General features: G+C 40.6%; 1 long non-coding RNA gene across 2 annotated transcripts in view; it reads left to right on the forward strand.

The window, feature by feature from the left end:
- Positions 1-4,310: 4,310 nt before the first annotated feature.
- The window catches only part of LOC134489208 (uncharacterized), a 37,911-nt gene continuing 22,089 nt past the window's right edge, over positions 4,311-20,132 (forward strand). The window contains exon 1 of one of the 2 annotated variants that reach the window (XR_010067086.1): positions 4,311-4,557. This is a non-coding gene — a long non-coding RNA (uncharacterized LOC134489208). The remainder of the gene's footprint in view (positions 4,558-20,132) is intronic. The other variant, XR_010067087.1, reaches the window with a different exon arrangement.

Below are 20,132 nucleotides of genomic sequence, written 5' to 3' on the forward strand. Positions count from 1 at the left end.
TGCAAAGACCTACAGAAGTCAAATAATGGTGGCAGGAGTGGGGGGAAACAGGGTACTGCCACAGGTCTTTGGGAAATCACACAGGTCATTTTTGCAGCTCATCCCCTTTCCTGCTTTTAACACATTGGATCCACCCTCTCCTACCTTCCCACCTACTTGATGTGGATTGGAACTGCAGCAGCATGTAAAGCAGCCATCCACAACCAATGATGCTTTTACTGGCTGGGAAAAATGGGTGTCACAATACATCTGGAGGGTCTCCAGCTGGGAAGGTTTAGGATCATCTGTAGAAGATTTGCCCAGCAGCTGCTTCTCTGGAGGGGACAGTAGGTGACAGGAAAGCTTCAGGAGTAGAGGGTAGCACAACTTTCCTGACTGAAATTAGCTCTTCCCTCTCCCGCAAGAATGTTATGAGGTAAAATGGGTTTGCTGTGCTAGAAATGGAAATGGACTGGTGACTATAGGAAGGAAATCGCTAGGAGAAGAAGGGTTAAGCAAGTGTCCCATCATTCCTGAGGGCTTTTCCTGCTGAAGGGGAAAAGGAGCCATTAACTGAATATTACTTGCAACTGTACTGTAGTGTTTAATTTGGCCCTTCACCTGCATGAAATGAAACCTGGCAGCAGTAGCTTTTTTAGCCTGGTTCACAAAATCCCAATTTAGAGCCAACTCAACGTTCATTCAGTTGCAGCTGCTTCAGTGGCTTTTTAGAAGTAATTTGCAGGTCTGGGGGAAAACAGATCCCAGATTAGGATCCTGGCAGAAGCAGAGAGGCTTTGATGCTTCCTTTGCTCTGCTGGGTCCTTCCTACCTGCCATTTATATTGGAAGCAAAAATGCCATTTGCTTCAATGGGAGCTTTTTCCCCCAATGCAAACAACAGGTTTGGAAGCTCCAACCCGCGTCTCTATTAGGGAGCAATGGGTTAACTCTTTCCCCCGCTTTTCACAGCCCATATTGGAAGGGGGGACACACTTACACTTTCCTTTTTAAGAGCTATTAATGAAATGGCATGAATGGTATCTCATCGTAGAAGGTAGATGACCAGTCCGCCTTGCCTGCCATTACCATCAAGGTTATCTGATTTGCTCTCTTCCCCAAATTGTACTCCCCTAATGTGACCCCATGTTTGCACAGCCACAGTACTCTGGTCAAGCAGAAGCCCTGAGTCAGTTAGCTGAGCACCCTCCTCTACTGAAGCTGGCACTTTATGTTCTAGAAGGAAGCTGAGAGGCACGTCTGGTTGGCTTCTAGGGGGACCCTAACCTGGCAGAGGAGCAGGACACCTTCAGAGACTCTCCCTGTGACCCTCTTTGCTCAGCAAATTATGGTAGTGTTGGGGAATAAAACAATCCTGCAGTGACCCAAAGCTAACATTTCAAGTAGATAAATTATTGTAAGCTTTCCCATTTGCAGCACTGACTGCAGGATCTTGGTAAGACAATAAAAGTGCTAGCAGGAGGTCATCTGCATAGGCAATGCCTCAGAGCCATGAATTCTTCCTTGGCAATTCCTTTTGTCAGTCAAATGAAGAAGTGTGAGCGGTATCTCAGGGGGCTATTACTCTTTTTTGCAATCTGTTCTTCATTCCAGGTCCATTTTTTTCCCAAGATCCACTCATGACACTGCCAAACAATGGTCTTTCCCACATGCAGATCCTCTCATCACCCTTGCATCCTTCATTAATTCTCTCAATCTTTCATCATAAACAAATCAGAATAACCATGCTTTTAGATTTATATTAATTCCTTTCCCATGTTACAGATGAATGAACTTCTGCTTAAACTATGTTAGAGATGTGCAAAAGATTCTGTGCATGAAGAAGTCCATGCGACCAAAAGCCAGTTTGATATGGTTTGTGCCCATATCAAAACACATGTGTTTAGTCTGGGTACAGACCTGAAACATGCATGTGCTGGGCAGAAATGTTCTGGAGCAGAGAAAACAGGAAAAAAGCAAGGCCCTTGGTAGTAGGAATAGTGTGTGGTAACAGTTAAGAAGGGATAGGAAAAGGAAGGCACTAGGAAGACCAGGGGACAGGTGAGCAAGCCGGTTGGATTTGCTGATACCATCCTAGCATTCAAGCGTCACCTATCCATCTGGCCCACCACCCCTCTATGGGTGGGTAGATTGGATATGCCTTACTTGAATTCAAGGACAGTGATGGTGGGAAAGGAAGTTGCTATTGAGATTGGGAGGTGGGCTGGTACAAAGGCCATCTGGAGGAGAGGGGAGAAAGAAATGAGACATACAAGCCTTTCCCTACTTGGCCTATAAGACCCCATTAGAAGTTGTCTTGGCTGAAACCCAGAACAACCAAGATATTCCAGGTTTTGGTTTAGATGAAGGGTAACCTGCTTGGAATGGTTTGACTAAATCTCAAAGCTCCGATGTATTTGTTTTGGATTTAAAACAAAACCTATTTTCCATTGCATGTACTTCCTTCACCCGTGTCTTCAAAACAAGCAAACCTTTTTCAAAGTGGATACTCATCAAGCAGGCACCATCCTCATTTATTCTTGGATTTCCACATGGGCCAGACACTTTTTCTGTACTCTCATGTTCCCTATCAGGATAAATGTTTCCCTAGACCTCATTCATTCAGTATGTTGTTGTTCTTGGTTGCAGGATCCACTTGTTGTGAAATGCTTTTGCCTAGTTCTTACAGTGAAACTATAAATGCATGACGCAACAAGGATTTTTGTTTTTCAGCTGGTTTGTCACAGAACCTGATGCTGTTTGGGTTGAGAGGGAGTGATTGCCCCCAAGGTTACCCAGCTGTGCCTAAGGGAGGACTAGAACCTGTATCTCCCTGTTCCTAGTCCAGCACTAACTACTATACCACACTGGCTCTCATATTTATTCAAAATATTGCACAATTTTTCCCAGAACTCATCTCAATTCTCACTTGAGAATGACATGCAACTATCAGAAAGCTATGTTCATATTCACCCATATACCCTATATATTCACATCTTTGCATGTATGCATTAATTCTACTCCACAAGATCTAGCCACCTTCATGTAGATTGATTACATCCTCCTTCTATCTTAGTTTCGCAAACATGCAAGATACAGTGATTTCCTTTCTTTCTTTCATTCATTTCATTCCTTTATTCATATTCTTTACCTATTACTCCTCTTACTTTCCAGATCACCATTTTCCATATAACTTGGTCATTAACAGATGGACCCATAGATATTCACCTCCACGGCCCATGATGGCTTTGGCAATTCACGCTTTCAAATAATGCTTTTTAGTACTGTAAATCAGAAAAGGTAGAGAGTAAGTAGCCAACCTTAATCATTCCCATGTCTGTGCAGATTTCTCTGTGAACCTTAAGGACAGTACCAATCAATTTGGGCACATTTTGGATAATATGCCACAAGCTCAGCCAAAGCCCAGTTTTACACCCAGCAGGCTTGCATTCTTTTATGCAAATTAAGGTGTCTAATCTAGAGACCACATTACAAGTCCAGATGCTGTTGCCTGCACTCTAGCCATCCAGAAGTACGTTCAGTGTAGGGGGCCTCTCAGGAAGAAGCTGTTCTCATTAATATAGAAAACATTTCTCATACACAGCCTTTTATGTAAAGACCAGTATGTTTATTTTCTTCCTCTATTGTGTCTTTTCTAGATTTTGTCTGTAAAAATCCAGATGACCTTGGGATGGCAGCAGAGAATTTTTTGAAAAAAAACCCAACCTCTCTTCTGCCAACTATTATTACCTGGAATTTTTGCAGCCGAGCTCTAGTAGAGACATAAACTCTTCTTCTCACTTGCTACTTGTGTCATTCTGCTGGGTTTTCCTCAAGTTATATTTTAAGTTCCTCCATTAAATAAATTTCCAAACCTCACTTATCTCTCATAGCCCTTTTCATGTCCTGCTAACTTACGTTTCCTTTATCATAACTCATTTAGCTGCTGTCTTGGTTGTTTTTATAGCTAAAGCGTGGATTTCTAGAGTGGGCCATGGCCCCAAAGCTCATTGCATGCAAGTCATCTGCTGAAGTCATTAGCAAAGCCCGGAGGTGACCTCCCTTTTGTACTTCTGTTAGCAGGAGGTTTTCATGGAAAATCCACCTGCCAATTAAAAATCTGACCTGACATTTCCTTATTTTTAAAATGTTTTCAGTTGATCTCTGTGCAGAAACTGAATGTGCATACAAGTTCTGTTTACACTTGTAGGTAGTAATGCGAGGTGGTGTGGGGAGAGGAGATTGGCTCTGTGCTTCCACACAATCCCAGACACAAATCCCTGATGTGTTCTTCTTTTTTTCCTGTCACCTCGGTCGTTAATCACGCACACCCCAGTGGGTTGTAACAAGTCCTGCCCTGTCCTGTTCAGGCTTGGGCTCCCAAGAAGATAGAAGCTGTTTTACTTGGTTATCCTCATTTCTGGCCAGGAAAGCTCACTGAGGGCTGAGTACTATGAAAAGTATTGTATTTAGAGTTAAAGGAAGGTAACTATTTTTTTTTCCTACTGAGGACTGTCTATTTGAGGGGTAATATTTGGGGCCACATGTCAATGAAAAGTGTTAATGAATCAAATCATGGGTAAGTACAGGACTGCTGCCATGCATTCTTTCCTTTTTTGTGATATTCTCTTTTTCCCTTGTTCTTCTGGAGCTCCCACCCTTTCAGTCACCTTCTTCTTTCTTTTCCAATCAGTAGACTGTCTGGGAAAAGGCAGGTAGCACTTACTGGTGATCTGATTTGAATTGAACAGCTGAAGAAGGCTTTTGATACTGGCCACCCTGGTCCAGACAACACATAAAGAGAGTGTTATCTCAGCAAGTTGCAGCAAGATTGTCGTGATGAAGAATTGTCTGTGCCCTTAAACAGGAGTGGGGGTAGCATCAGAAATGCACTGATAGAGATGTGTCTGGCAAAGCAGCGTTTTGTAGCCTGGAAAGGAATGATGATCTCCATCCTCTGTTCATGTCTTCCTTTAATCATAAATGGAAGATCAACTTGGTTTCCATGGAACTTATAATGTTTCCTTATCGTCCATACTTCTCAAGTCCATGAGCCCTGGCTACTGCTTCCCATGCCTATTTCTATTGCAATTTCACTTGAATCACCCATTGCTTTTTTTAGGGTGCGGTGTCTCTGCTCAGGTTCTCTGCCCCGACACTCCCATCTTCTAAAATGGCCCTCCCTGATTTAGTGCCCTCCAGTTGGGATCCAACTTCCATATTTCCAAAAAAGCATGGCTAGGTGGCTAGGAATTACAGGTGTTATAGTTCACTGCATCTGGAAGATACCCATTTGGAGAAGGCTGTTCTAATTCCTCTTCTAACTTTTTGGGAAACTTTCAGCCTGCTGATAACACCACTCTCTGTAGATACTATTAGTTTTCTACTGGGAAAAGTCCAGAGTAGAAAGATGCCATCTCAGGTATATAAGTCCTAAAAGCGGTATACAAACAGGCAAACCATCACAGTCAGCTCAATTAAGGTGAGTGTGAAATGTCTGCATTATTAAAGATGGGAAGGGACAAAAGTTCTGCTTTTCTTAGTTGACAGAGATCTCATGATGCCTGCATGATAATTATGTACTTCAGCTACTAGATAATTGATACATTTTATTACTATCTTTTCATCTGAGGGGGTAAATCAGAGAAATTCAAAATACTCCACTGAAGTTCTAGGCTCTGTTAGTTTTACTGAGCAGCCTAAGTTATATCTGACAAGCCCATCAATACACGAGCGGAATCATCCTCTTTGTCCCTCTGTCCCAGGCACTCAGGATGTCACTTACTCCATGCTGTAATGACTCTAAACTTTCCTCTTATCTTCAAGCCCAAAGGACATTCCTCATTTTCATAACTGAATAGAAAAATATGCATAGTTAAACCATCTCATTCATAACTGGGCCAGCAAGAGAGGGCACCTTGTTTTCTCCTGTTTCTCTTTCATTCTTAAAATGCTCTGCCTTGCTACTCTGATTCACATTTTAATACTTCCCATATGCTCCCCTTGCAGAGTCTAAATTCCTTTGGTTATTTCCCCAGAAAGCCACTCTTCATTATAATATATTTCCCCAAGAAAATTTATTCATCATACTTTTTTTCTATGACAGCCACGTTTTTCCACAACGGGAAATTAAACACTGTGCCATATGGCCAGAGCAACAAACTTTCAGTACTTGCTTGCTCAATTGTTTTAACACATTGCTGCCTTTGTACAACATTCTGTTTGCCCAACTAGCATCAGGCTTGTGCCTGACATATGCATTAGGCATGTCAATGGCATGGAGGAAATTAGGGAAGTTGACAACATGAGGAAAGAACAGTGTGATCCCATTAAGGATAAATTTTGTCATTTTTAGTTTTATGTGATTGGGGGAAGGGAAGAAAGCTTAAGCTAATTCCTCAGAACGGGTTCTGTTGTTAGCCTGCTGTGCAGCCAGATGCTTCTGCCATTCAGAGCCCAAAACCAGGGTGCTCTTCTCACTGCCACCTCTGTGCTCTATCTTTATGCCACTAATTTTGTCCTTGGCTTATCTTTTGTGAAGCCATTAGTGGACAGCTAGGACCACTGAATGGAGCAGAGCTTAATACAGCGAAAAGATGCACACAGAAAAGAATATTACCAAAAATAGCATTAACAAGCATGTTAGAGAAATATAGGTTATTGATCGTACACACTTAGCCCACCCAAGCATAAAGAATTACACGCTTAGACAAAGTAGGTTCAAAAGTAAGCAAAAAAAAAAAAGTCTTACTCATTCATTTGGTCCAGTTACATCCATTCAGGAAAAATTATTCTTGTTCTTCTTTCTTTCCCTAAACTGAATTAACCCTTAGCCCTTATTGCTGCTAAAGGCTGCATGCAAGAAAGGGGGAACCTCCTGACTCTAGTCCCATGCATGGCCCCAAATGGAAAGAGCAGCAGCAGCATGCTTCCTTCTCAGATGGTAGAGGAAGGTAGGACTAAGGAATGTGGGAGGGACAACAAACAGCTTCCTCCAGAAGCACATAGAGAATTGCATCCTAGAACGAACTCATCCACATGCTAATGAGGCATGCTGATTTGCTGGGACCTCCAACATTTTGAATGGTTTGCTCTTGCTGAAACCTATGTCTCTTTTCCAGTTTTTTCCAGTTTCGAGCAACCAGGAAATGCCCATGTCTTGTTTGCCCCTTTCTTTCCAGTTATTACTTCTCAGTTGGCTTAAATAAAATTATAACCTTACGTGCTATGTTACATCATTTGGATTTGCACTAGAATTCTCTGGGTTCATTCTAAATGACTTAAAGGAGATGTCCCTCAAGAAACATGGAGAATAATGTAGCTATAGAAAACAACTTCTTCCTAAAATCTGATGTGATCATTTACTCTCAGTTTTTCAACTTCTTCCCCCATAACTATCAAGGGATCTGTTGCTTTTAGCTGTCACAAAGGATTTCATATAAGTTGAATTTGTGACTGGTTTAACCACATGACTGTTATAAAGGTTTGAGAGGGCTCTATTTTCCTTTCAGAGCCAAAAATATTGTCAAACCAGGCTAAATGAAATATGACTTGACCCCTCCCTTGTATGTCTACGCTTTGAAAACATTTGGTTAATCCTTTGCCAGCTTTTTCAGTTTGTTTTCGGTAGGCTTGAGAGCTAAAAGATTAAAAATGTCATCTGAAAAGTTAATCTGGCCAGAGATTTTGCTCACTCAGGAGAACTGAAATCATTTTTTAAAGTTGGGAATATTTATTTAAACATAGGTTTCCTCTTTAATTTGTTATTCCTGGACACAGTAAAGATGAACTATTAACCCATTATTACTAATAATTTAAAACAATGATTATTTGTCATACTTCTGCACTTTCAGAACTCGAAGTCAGGAATCGCATGAAATAATTTCACAGTCATTTATCAGGAGGGAAAATTAAAAAGTATGTATAGTACTCTAAATCATATGATTTGGAAAGTTATAATGCTAACTTGGTCTGTTTACCTGGAAACAAAAAGAGGTGTTTAGTTTGGATTGCTTCTTCCTATTTATTTTTCCTCTTAAACAATCTGATTTTGGCAGTATCATTCAGGTAAGTTTTGTTTTCCCCCAAATAGCTAAATTATTATTGAACTCAAAGTTTTTTGAGCACCACTTCCTTTTTTTAATTGTGTTTCTTTCTTTAAAAACAACCGTTAAAACCTAGCCTGAGGGTATGTGGCTTTATGACTGACAAGATATCCAACTGATCGGTCTCTTAGGATGGACAAGATTTTGCTAGTTTGGAATTTGATAGGAAATAGAAAGAAAGTTCTCTTATATTCCAGTTATAAACACTAGATTGTCCCTATGTGTACCTTGTAAATTTGGCTTATTTAAGCATGGAGTTTTCTTTTTCTTTTTTTGTCGTACGTCATAAATCCTTGTCTTTGGCTTTGGTCTCATATCTTTTTATTTACAAGATGGGTAGATGGGAAGGGTGCACTGGGTTCAGCCAAGTTCTGGCTTGGGGGGCAGAATGGGGTAATTCTGAACATGTTCATTTCCTGAAAGCAGAAAAGATGGGGGGTCAATTCTGTACTGAGCCTCCATGATGTTCTTGTCTTGATGTTTTCTCCAGAGCTCCATAGCACTGAAGATGATGGTACTATAACAATTGTGACAAAAAGGCCCTGGGGAGCTTGGGTGGGGCGGGGAAGGATTGTCATCTACATAAAATGTTGTGGGGAAGCAGTATGAGATTCAATGATTTTATTTGTTTGTTTGTCGAATTTTATCACCGCCCATCTCTCCCCAAGGAGGGACTCTGGGTGGTATGAGATTCACTGATTCACAAGCCTGTGAAAAAATGAGCATGACTCTTGAGAAGAGGCCGCAGTTGGTTAATCTAAACACTTGGTCTGGAAAGGGGAAGAGACTGAATGGAATGTCAGGTGGGGAAAGACCCTTAGTCTTACCATCCTGAGTGTTTTCTGAGCTGCATTAGCTAGTTGGCTTACTTATGCCCTGGTTTTATTTTATGGGAAAGAGCAGTGGTTTTATCTTTATTTGGACCTGAGAATCAGTTTCTTGTGCATTCAGGAAGGAAAACCCTAATTCTTTACCCACTATCCCCAATAACCCGCCTGACAATATTTCTGAGAGAATGGTCTATGATAGCAATGGATGCACTGAAAAATCCAGCAAATTCTGTACCCAAATAGCAAAGTTATAGGCACTTTAACATGTACATCAGAATTTAAGGTATAGTATCTTAAAATTTGGCAGACTACTCATCATCCTACCTCTCAAAGGTCTAGCTTATCATAACTAATTTTGGTAGCATCACATGAAGCCAGCCATGTATCAAGTGTCCTGCTTCTAATTCTTTCAGGTCCTATTAGCATTGGCCAGGCAGGTTGCGCTCCTTCACATCAACCATTTGCAACATTTCTGCTCAGCCAAACAAGATATTAGGCAACCTCTTCATAGCCACAGGCAAATGCTTAAATATCCTGAGCTATGGGTAGCAGACATATTGTTTGCTCCCAGATGAATGATAAGGATGCCAACATGACCAAGCTTTGGTCACTGCTCCAGCAAAGAAGGCAGGGCATTTGCCAACACACCTCTCTCCAACCTCTCCCTTCAGTTAAGGCATTGCTTGAGAGACTCAGCTGCATACAGATTTTGGACTGCACTGCAAACCTGCAGGCACAATAGACAGTCCTGATGTCTTGCATGAGAACAACTGAAAACACAGGAACTGGCAAAAACATAAAAATAAGTTCCACAGAATATAAGCCTTGAATGGCAACATACACAGACCTTGTATGCTTCCAGTGTCCAATACACCACGTACCAAACAGCATTCCTAGAAAAGCCTCCTGCGGCTGCTTCCAGTGCAGCTGAAATCCTAAAGGAATGTGTCCCAACCCTCTCTGGTGACAAGGCAAAATCCTACCAGCTGTTTTAAATGGTATTTTAAATGGATAAACTGTCAACAGAGTTCCATCCTGATGGGTAAATCAAATACCCATTTATGGCCCCCTCAGACACATATCATGTGTCTCATGGGGCGAGTCAGCTCCCACTCTCACCTATGTAATGTAATGCCCGAAACTCAGTCCCCTTGACAGCTCTTGAACCACCATTATGGTGGTGTTGCTGCCATCATAAAAATCAGCTACCTCTGAAAGATGGATCGTGCTCTACATCAGTAACCACGTCACTAACGCTCGAAAATACACAGAAAATAATTGTGCTTCTTGTGCATAGTCAAGAAGAATCCCCAGGATGTTCTGGAACAGGAATAATTTTGATCTGCCCCTGGTGGGAGCACCCACATTTAGCCTGTCCACATGCAGCTTATATGAAAATCTACTGTAGGGTCAGTGTGATCCTCCAGTCTGGAAAGATATGCCATAGATGCTAAATATCTGCCAAACGTTCAAGGCCTCTATCGCTGACTTACAGGCACACCGGCATTCTCCAGACCAGTGTTTCTCAACCTTGGCAAGTTTTAAGATGTGTGGACTTCAACTCCCAGAATTCCCCAGCCAGCCATTCCCCAGCTGGTTGGGGAATTCTGGGAGTTGAAGTCCACACATCTTAAAACTTGCCAAGGTTGAGAAACACTACTCCAGACAACTTACAGCTGTGTGAAGTCTGCATATGCAAGCTTGTAGCTGGAGCATATGAGGACCATTTTTCCAAGCCAAGAATTCATAGGTGCTCAAAGATCACTCTGGTTCCTTGGCTGAGATGCAGCACCCTCAAGTGGTCCATCTGTAGACAGAGAGAATTAGCTCTGTTATTGTTAAAATCATGGATATGCCTTGCCCCAAACAAAATATGATAATTCAGGTGCAGCAGTACAGAAGCATAAAACAGACTCATGATTTGGGCTTCAGTGATTTGGAGGTTTGCCAGCTAAATACAGGAACCATCATGGCATTGTCACACCCAAAAAACTGTTGATCCTCAGACGGCAAAAATGTATGTCTGGATGAAGACAGCTACTATTAAAGGGCAAAAATGAAGAATGTCAAATCCTGAGTTACCCCCCACTGCAGACCAGGCAGAAGGCCAAGTGTCAGCACTGTGTTTCCTCTCCAAAGAAAGCCCAGAGCTTACGCCAACCTTTCCAACATTTCGGCGAGAAACTTCCTCCTAGTTTGTTGCTATACTAAATAATAAAAGAATAATGGCAAATGTTTTGTGTCTTCTGGGAATAATAAATGCATAGATGTTCACTTGCAGGAAATGCTGAATATATAGTAGGCCTCCAACCATTATGATGTCATTGTTTGAGAACGTGAAGTGGTACATGCCTTTCACAACCTGCCAAATGTGAGATTATGCAAATCACTTTCAAAGCATGCTTCCTTTTCGTATGCTGATAGCATTAGGAAGTGATTGAACATTGGATTTATGCCATGTCCCTTTGAACACAAACCTTTCTTTAATTTGTTCTTTATCGATGTATGCATTTCTGAAATTTCCACAATTCTTAAGTCATGTTCAGCAAAATTTCGTTTCTGCATGATATTTCTGCTGTTTCTCCTACATATATAGTTTCATTTTTATTATCGATTTATTATAATGATCAATTACATTTCCAGGACAACGGACACATTACAAGTGCAAATTAAGTTATTATATTATTGGGAGCTTTGAGTGCATGCTAAAGATAGCTAGCGGTGGGTGCACATGGAGCACCAGAAATGACATTGAAACTTGGTCTGGGGCTTCATTGGGAACACCTGCATCTCTTTTATACTGTCCTAGTTTTCAGGAGAAGATGCTAAGAGACACTTCAGGTGTTCTACAAATAATCCAAACAAAATTTAGAGAAGTTTGAATGTAATAATTGTAATGACTTCATATCATCCTCACCCAACATTTGGCCTGCTACCCAAAGTTTCCATACCAAGAACGGCTTCATGGCCCATACGAAACATTTGCAGTCTTTCTAATTTAATGAACAACCTGCTTTCTAATTCCTCCAAACTTCCAAGAATATGAATATGAACACAGACACATGCTCCAGACAGGCACTTTTCTAGATTTTTTTATCCATGTCATCATGGAAGTTTTTGTTCCTACTTTCTCAGGCAGCTTGTTCCATTACGAGATGAGGTTGCTTTTATAGATGGGATTCCAAGAACTTCATGCACATGTGTCTCTTCCAGCTGCAGCAGCTTGGTTTGGACCTTCAAGTGTAGCTCTTTGGTGAGGTGGGAGGCATTGCAATTTTAAGGGAGGACTGGGAAACCCTGAAACGTTCTCAAGAGCGTGTGGGATTCCACCTCTATCTACAGAAAGTAGTCATCTTCAAGTATGTTTTAAAAGATATGTTGAAGGCTACTGATACTGAGGCACCAAATGCTTGTGACTCTTCTTTTTAAGTTCTCTTTAGCCACATACATAGAAAATAAATGCTTTATCTCCATCTTGCCTTTTTATTTGGGCTTCGACTTTTCCCAAGACAATGTACAGAAGCGTCACTGCATGTTTTTGGCTGCTCACCAAACAGAAATACTCCCTTCAACAACAGAACAGGAAAAGTCACTACTGGTTACTTGACAGAAGCAGGAAGCCTCAACATTCCATAGGATACGTAACACACATGTTTTCCGTCTTACAGGAATGGACCATAATCCTTTAATTGATGGGCTGCACCTACCTTAAAGGTCCCAAATCTCACAGAACATAATGGATATCATTCAGTTATTATAGCATCTCTTTTTTCATATTGAGCTAATATCCCTATCCCATTCAGACTGCAAATTCTCTCCCTCTCTTTCCATCTCTCTCTCTCTGACATGCATCACTAACACAGGTTCTGTTTTTCATTCTTTCTGCCTAACAAAATTTCCATTGTGAAAACTCAACTGCTGTATTTGTGTAAAGCAGATTCGGGAGGAGGCGAGTCATATTTTCACAAGCTTCTCTCTCCTGCCCCCTCCTCGCTGCCGCCCCACAACTTGTGGTTTTGCAGTAGTATTCCCTCTGAGCCCAATTTACATTTGGGGAGGAAGTGGTTATCGCGCAGTTAGTCTTGCTGCATTTAGATACTATTAAATTAACATTATGCATCTGTGGGGAGGAGGAGATGGGAGGGGTGATGCGATTTTTATAAAGGGCAGTGATTTTTAGCTACTTGACTGTATCGTTCCCCCCAGCCTTTGCTAAGTTTGTGTGCGTTCAAAGGCCCCATCCCCTATTTCTCCAGTCAGAAACCACTTCTGTTCAAGTTTTTATTATGCCATATGTGTAGCTTGAGGTTATATTGGAGCACATAAATCTTGGGTGAGCTACAAAACATTAAGCCGCCATTATCCTTATAATTTCATTATCTCCATTTTTCTACCCTATGACATTTTAAACTAATTGAACACCCGAGATTTTCCTGTGAAGTTTATTTCCCAGACTTTATTAAAGTACTGTTTGAGAGAGCCAAAAATGTCTGCACTCAGCATTTCCTAAAACATCCCAATTTATTAAAGTGGGTGTAGGTATGAAAAGAGAGCCCAAGAGCCAAATTGTTCTTTTCCCCCATTTCTGAGCTATGCATTTAAACTCACATTTTCAAGGGAAAAAATACTGAACTGTAAGACTTGAACTTGTTGAATCTTCTTCATAATACAGTTTTGAAAACCTCGGTTGCTCTTTCTTCAGAGATCAATTTTTTTTTTTTTTTTTTTTTATGGATTCAGTTTGTTGTATCAGTTTGTTTATTGCCACAAAATATATTCTTTGCATTTAATTTATGTAATTAATAGCCACTCAATCCTCCTCTAGCAGTTGACGTGCAATTATTTTGAAACAGCCCCGTAGGTCCCAGGAATTTACCAGTATCTTTGGCCATAAAACCTGTGATAGTGTTTGGTTCAGTCACCTTTGTTACATGTGAGTAGTTGCCCTACTAAAATTCCCATGCATGTAGAAATGGAGAAACCAAAAGAAATCCTAGCTCCACCAATGATCTCCAGCTCAAACAAAACAGCACAAGAGACTGATATGAATTGCTGGCCTGGTCTAATGAAAGGCCTCTTTTGGCCAGCATTCTGCCCAGAAGGGGCCAAGAGAAGCCTGCATGAAATCCACCAGAACGAAGCAAGCAGAACAACCCTCTCCCATTTATGTCCTGATGCTGAGAGAGATCCTGCTGCTGATACTCAAGGAAATCTATGGCCTTTCCTGACAGCCTTCCCTTTGTGGATTTGCGTAGTTCCCTTATAAAGGCAATCTCATTGGTAGCCACCACTGAATTGCCTGGAAGCAAATTCTAAAGTTTAATTGGATACAGTGTGAGGATGGAAGCACTTCCTTTTATCTGTCCTGAATCTCTGCTCATTCTGCTTGACTGAATGACCTGAGGTCATGTACATCTCGATTAAATTATATTCAACTGCTTCCTGTTTTTTCCCCTAAGTTATCACTTTAGTTTGGTCGGTTATCAGACCATACATTCTCAGTGATATAAATTAGAATAAAAATATTGCCAAGGAGCACAAGCAGCAGCCATTCTAAAGTCACGCTGATAATCCTGTGAATGTCAGACTAAAATATGGCAATATTAGGACAAACCCAAATCATGTAGCTAATGTTCCAATTCCTCATTAGCACCTCCAACCAGCTATTTTTGAACAATATGTATGAACTCAAAATGTCTGTGGCATTAACTCCTAGTTATGATCAGAGGCTAATTATCAACCTTTTATAACAACCTAGGCAATCTGGTGTTACTTTGCAAATTACGGGAAAGCAGAGCTCTCCAAGGAATAATGGCTCAGTTGTGGATGTTGTCAATTAGCTTTCCCAAGGCTGTGACCTCCATATGTATTGGGACTCCAATTCCCAGAATTCCTTTCTAGCACGATCAGTGTAAATCTCAACACATCTGGAGAATACCAGTTTGAGGAAGGCCTTTGGATCCCTTCTTGACTCTTCTAGAAATTTTAGATTAATCCCACCAGACAAAATGTGAAGGAAAAAGAATAATAAAGCAATCATGATGGCAAATGCAAAAAAACCCCCACTAATTGATTAAAATGTTTTGGCCTAGTTCAAATATCTGAGAAGGGATTTCATATATAGCAGGAAACAAGGGACATTCCACCCTAAGTTACTAATAAAATCACATATAAAGCAAATTGTTGGTTCAGGCTATCACATCAACTTTGTAAATGCCCCCAATATTGTATATGTGGCCTGAAAAGTTAGGTGGCAACATTATTTTCACCATTAATAAACCCTTCAGGTTGATTGACGCATTTTGTTGTGGTTCTTTGTATTCTTTCAAGTTCATTGACATCTTTCTGGTATGGAGGTAGCTAGCTCAGAATTATGAAGGTATCTGTTACAGTTCTTTACTGAAAGATCTGGTAAGCTCTATGGCATTTGATGTAATGGGATGGTATCTGTCAGGCCCAGCCCAAGAATGACAAAGAATCAATCCAGCCAAACTCCAGTTCTTTATTTGCTCACACCTTATAGACAGACTCTTGCCAGACTAAAGCTACTCTACCTAACCTAAGGGGAAGTAACTTGGGAAGGCTGTAGGGTGGAGCTATTTTGAACCTCTTAGTCTTTCCATGTTCCATCTCTGGACTGTGTTTTCTCTTATCTTGCTCCCCACCCCCTTGAAATGTGCTCCCTCCTTCCTGAGAACCAGCAGCATCACTGAAGTCCATCACATATCTTGTTAATGAATATATCTATGTTAATGAAAGGAAATGTATGATGTAAATCATAACCATTCCCTTTTGAATTGGACAGGCCTTCCTCAGTGAATTAATCCTGATGAAAATAGTGACACGAACTATGAAATTGCTCTATAATCACTGACAGTTTTATTGATTAATATATTTGCAAATTGGGGAACCACATAATCGTTTTTCTAGAAAGAAAAGGGAGTGGTGAGATCTAACTTTACTTAAGCCGATCCCCTGCCAAGCACTATTCTTATGGAGAAATATCCCAAAAAACTCTAGTACTATGGGAGAGGAGTTAAGAAAAACCCTGAATGGGACTTCCATGTTTCTGTGTGTTCCAAATGCCTTTTAAAAAAATATTATACTGATATAAAAGCAGGTTTCATGATCAAAATGTTTCCATGTTTTCAGCTATATGAGGAGTTGTTTTTATCCCTCTCAATTTTCTGGCTTGATATTTTCCATTGATCATTATTTTTTTCTGTGTATGCTGCCTTAGATCCCACTGTTGTGGAGAAAGGGCATTCCAGATTTTTGATTCTTTTTTTTTAATCTGCAAATTTCAATCATATTTATCTGTGATACATTCCTGTAGATGGCTTACATGGCAATTGTTAGCCTTAAGATAATACATATCTTTCTCTTGTTGGACTATTTTAAAATAATTTAGTTTTTTTAAGATAGTTTTAAAAAATACCTTTAGATAGGACCCCACATAACTGCACTGATGGAACAAAGCGTTCCAGTGGATGTGCCCTGGGTTACCAGTTTTCAGTCCCTTTTATTTCAACTGGAACAAAGTGAAACCTATCTCAGCCTTAGGCCAATACTGGAGTTAAGCCTGCGTAAAGTACTCAATTCAGTGAACTTAAGTATGTGTAACTTTCACTTGGGTTCTGGCCTTAATTATAATAAATTCCCTGGGTGCCCCACTATCAACTCAGTCTGGCCTATTTGAAAATCTGATTAATTCAGTGAGAAAACAGTGCCTTCTAGCATTCAGACAGTTATAGCTGAGATTAATTGGGTGCCCCAAACCATGAGTTCTGCCCAATTACTTTTTATGAATAGAATTCCCAAATCCCTAATATTCAGGAGACCAAAAACATTATTGGAAAAGGGGATATACTCTTCTTGTTCACTTTTATTTTAAAAGATGTGCAGTAAAGGATGGTTGACTTAATATACCCCTTAGCACAAAAAAAAAAAAAGCATTCTCAGTTGCTACTTTTTTTTTTCCTGGACTAAGATTAATTAGTTTCACTTGGACAGCAGGTCTTCAGTAATAATTCTTCAAGAGCAGTTTCTATTTGACTGGTTTATAGCAGCTCTTTAGCCCCAATTAATAGATAAGATAAAATAATCCTAAAATGTATTAATCAAGGAGGGTTTTTTTTACAAAACTAAAAAGCTGCATGCGTAAATATGAATTATGTATGCATTTAATAGTCTTGAAAGTGAAAGAATGAAGCTGAATGATTCTGGGTCACCACAGAATCAACGTTTTATAATAGCAGCTGCATTTTGCTTTGTGCTGGGAGCATCTCAGGGGCAGATCCCAATGAAGATCATTTGTTCTTCTGGTAGCCTGATCAGGAAACCCTTGAACCCATGCTTCACAACATGCTCTGCAGAGCCAGGGAGGTATGGCCAGAGCCACCCTTCAATTCACTCATCTGTACAAGCCACCTCCTGTGGTTGTGTGGAGACTCATTCCTACACAAAGGAAAGAGTTCTGTTGGGGCTGAGATTACAGAGGCTCCTTGCTGTGGAGGGCTAGAACAAAATAATCAAAATAACCATGCTAATTGTGCCTGGTGGAATTTGTTCTAGGACTAGTAAACCTATAACAATTATTTACATTTTTCAGACACTTTTTCTCTTATTCTACAGCAGTTACGTGGTCTGACCTATTTCATCTCCCACCTATTGCCTTTAAAAAAAAAATGCTATGCCCTTGGCTCTTCTCATAACTTCCCGCTTACAGGGCTCAGTTAATGGCCGGAGCACTGTATAGAAAGGCTGCCATTGCTGTTAATAATCCCTTTCATTTGAGACATTTTGTTACTTCCATCTATTGCCCGAGGAAGGACGATTATACCTGATTATGCTGATTATACCTTCCCTGCTACAGAAGAGAAAGGAAATAAAATGTCAGCAAGAATGATCAGTCTGACAAAACGAACTTCAGCCATTGCTCTTTTCAACCTAGAAATCTCAGCATAGACAGGCACCCCCCAGAAGATAAATCCAAACACGGGTAGAAATATCCTGTTATCTTTCAAAGACATTGATAGACCATCCAGCATGCAGAGTCACTATCCTTCCTTCACATTTCAGTTTAAGTCGCCTCAGGGGTGTTTTCATGTTAATGGACCATGATCACTGATGCATTTTCAGGAGGGGTGAGACTCTAGGCTAGGCAGAGCTCCAGGTTACTTAAGACACCCAGAGTAGAGTACAGTTTTCCACATTGATCTGCAGCTTTTCCTAGTAGCTTGTTATTCATCTCCTTCTTCCTAGATGTCTCCTGTGGGGCTGACAGACTGGAGTTACCATAGTCTTTGGGCTGACATCTGTGCTTACATAGTTCTGCATAAGGAATCCAGCATACCCCAGACCTTAATCTAGTCTATGGCTATCACTGAGGTCTCTCATAAAGGACAGTATCCCTAGTCAGATTAACACAGGCAGATGGCCTGATGCTACCAAGGACTCAATGACTTGGTGTGGGACTTTTCTCTCCCTAAGCACCCAGGAAAAGCTTTTGTGCTGATTCATGCTCTTCCCTAGTATCTTGTGAAAAGTAACCAGCAGACAGCTATCTCACTGGTACAGTGTCTAGCTGGACATTTCACCGGCTGTGGGAGGCTCCTCTCAATTAATGTAAATTTGCTACACTCGGTTATATTGCACAGTTTTGTACTATAGATGACTCTACTTGCATATTATTGACACTTGAGTATTGATATAATTAGGCACTTGTAAAATACTGTATGTAAGTGGAATGTGATCCTTGTTATTATTAAGGTTTTTTCTTTCTTTCTTCTGTGTTGCTTTGGAAGCATTCACTATCTTCAGGAATTGCATGCCTCCTGTTAACCTGTAGAGAAGTGCTTTGTGTTCGGCAAAATCTGGAATCTTGAACTAAATCAGACTGTTATCCAGAGGTCCAGAGCTCTGAATTTAAAGGGGGATTCTCCCCTCCCCCAAATAGAATAAATCTGGGATCTCCAGAAATCTGATTAGTAATTGGAGATTTAAAGAACTACAGTAATGAAGCTCTGATCAAATGATACATCCTTTGAGTTAATCACTTATTGCTTAATTAACAGCCCTATGTCCCAGCAGCACAATCTTGAATAACTCAGTCAACAATGTAGGAGCCATTTTCTAATCCTTCCAGACACTGCAAAGGAGGCTGGGAGGCTAACATGTTCTGGCTTGGGGGAGAAATTAATTTTTTTAAAAAAAAATCACTGTAGATTCAGGGAAATTTAAACAACTCTATCTTTTTCTGCCACTTTTCCATTCCCCAATGTGACTGCTCTGATAGGGTAAAAACTTAAAAGGAAACAGAGATAGAGTGTCTAGAGAGGACCTTGGTTTTATGTGGCCTCTCGAGGACTTCATCTCTGTTTCAGAAACAGGTAGTGAATTAACACAGCATTAATCTTCTCAGTCTTGTTTACAAGACAAAGATAACCAAGTTTAGCATGAAAGAATCTGAGGGTATTAACTCCATGGACCAGTTTTCAGTTAGTTGACTGTACTATAGTAACCACACAGTAGAAGGATCCTGTCATGAGTAAGGATGGCGAGCAGGGGGCTCCCATCCAGGCTGTAAAGCACATGCGTAGTACTGAGGAATTAGGTAGCCATTTAAAGAGACACAGATCGGGCCTGCCTTAGCCTTTGGGGTTTATATGTCTGGGTTTTTCCCACGCTTCTTCAGTTTGTTAGGATTTTCTGTCATGTAGCAGTAATAAAACACTAGAGACCTATTCTTGTCTCAGCTTGGTTCCTGGCTTTTAGGACAGATCCCCTCTTGAACCATCTAAGCATGTCATGACAACAAAGCCAGATAGTGTGCCTGCAAAAATAAAAATGAATTCTCCCTAATGTTTCCAAATATTGAAAAATCGAGCATGGAAGGGGAAGAGGGAGATACAGTTATGTAGTAACTTCTATTCATCATGAGTGATTTCCCCAAGGCTCACCCATCAAGTGATTTGATGGAAGAACATTGAAATGATAACACAGGGCTGGTCTAGAGTTCTGTGCTTATTCATAATCATCATTCCCCCCACTCCCCTAATTAAGATCAGGAATACTCAAATTTTGATAGGTCTGAAAGTGTACAGCATGGGGGAACAGAATGACAGAGCTGGAAAGGTTCATCACTGATTCCAGTCCCCAGCTCGGTGCAGGAATCCAGATTGTCAACTGATAGCTATCCACCCTCTGCTTCAATGTAT

The sequence above is a fragment of the Candoia aspera genome, chromosome 1 (genome assembly GCF_035149785.1).
Source record: "Candoia aspera isolate rCanAsp1 chromosome 1, rCanAsp1.hap2, whole genome shotgun sequence".
NCBI classification, from domain to species: Eukaryota; Metazoa; Chordata; class Lepidosauria; order Squamata; family Boidae; genus Candoia; species Candoia aspera.